Source organism: Triticum aestivum, unplaced genomic scaffold (genome assembly GCF_018294505.1).
Source record: "Triticum aestivum cultivar Chinese Spring unplaced genomic scaffold, IWGSC CS RefSeq v2.1 scaffold31369, whole genome shotgun sequence".
In the NCBI taxonomy this organism is placed as follows: domain Eukaryota; kingdom Viridiplantae; phylum Streptophyta; class Magnoliopsida; order Poales; family Poaceae; genus Triticum; species Triticum aestivum.
In genome coordinates this window covers 1-1,118 of record NW_025286986.1, presented here as the reverse complement: position 1 = coordinate 1,118, position 1,118 = coordinate 1, and the positions used below count along the sequence as shown (strand labels likewise).

At 52.4% G+C, this 1,118-nt stretch overlaps 2 non-coding genes across 2 annotated transcripts; both read left to right on the top strand.

Moving 5' to 3' along the window:
• Positions 1 to 281: 281 nt before the first annotated feature.
• Positions 282 to 400, top strand: LOC123178731 (5S ribosomal RNA). Its single transcript, XR_006489807.1, has one exon. It is a non-coding gene; the product is annotated as a 5S ribosomal RNA (ribosomal RNA).
• Positions 401 to 697: 297 nt separating this feature from the next.
• LOC123178730 (5S ribosomal RNA) lies at positions 698 to 816 on the top strand. Its single transcript, XR_006489806.1, has one exon. It is a non-coding gene; the product is annotated as a 5S ribosomal RNA (ribosomal RNA).
• The last annotated feature ends 302 nt before the right edge of the window (positions 817 to 1,118 follow it).

Here is a 1,118-nt window from a genome sequence, read left to right as displayed (position 1 = left end):
GCGCCGCTTGCAAAACAAAACGCACGTGTAAGTAATATATTTACCGTGTTTTATTATTTTGCACGAGTGCGGTAAGTCATAGCTGGGTGCTCACGATTCACGGGTCCAGCGTCGGCGTTGTGGCGCGGCAAGCGTGCACTGGTGCGGTTGAGAGGGAGGGGTGGAAACCGCGTTAAACTCGTCTCCGTAGTTGAGAGGGAGCGGCCAAAGCAATGTGCAATCGTCTTTGTAGTGGAGCTGGGAGGGGCAAGGATAAGGGACGAAGACCGGGGTAACATGCCGGATGCGATCATACCAGCACTAAAGCACCGGATCCCATCAGAACTTCGAAGTTAAGCGTGCTTGGGCGAGAGTAGTACTAGGATGGGTGACCTCCTGGGAAGTCCTCGTGTTGCATTCCCTTTTTAATTTTTTTCGCGCCGCTTGCAAAACAAAACGCACGTGTAAGTAATATATTTACCGTGTTTTATTATTTTGCACGAGTGCAGTAAGTCATAGCTGGGTGCTCACGATTCACGGGTCCAGCGTCGGCGTTGTGGCGCGGCAAGCGTGCACTGGTGCGGTTGAGAGGGAGGGGTGGAAACCGCGTTAAACTCGTCTCCGTAGTTGAGAGGGAGCGGCCAAAACAATGTGCAATCGTCTTTGTAGTGGAGCTGAGAGGGGCAAGGATAAGGGACGAAGACCGGGTTAACATGTCGGATGCGATCATACCAGCACTAAAGCACCGGATCCCATCAGAACTCCGAAGTTAAGCGTGCTTGGGCGAGAGTAGTACTAGGATGGGTGACCTCCTGGGAAGTCCTCGTGTTGCATTCCCTTTTTAATTTTTTTCGCGCTGCTTGCAAAACAAAACGCACGTGTAAGTAATATATTTACCGTGTTTTATTATTTTGCACGAGTGCGGTAAGTCATAGCTGGGTGCTCACGATTCACGGGTCCAGCGTCGGCGTTGTGGCGCGGCAAGCGTGCACTGGTGCGGTTGAGAGGGAGGGGTGGAAACCGCGTTAAACTCGTCTCCGTAGTTGAGAGGGAGCGGCCAAAGCAATGTGCAATCGTCTTTGTAGTGGAGCTGGGAGGGGCAAGGATAAGGGACGAAGACCGGGGTAACATGTCGGATG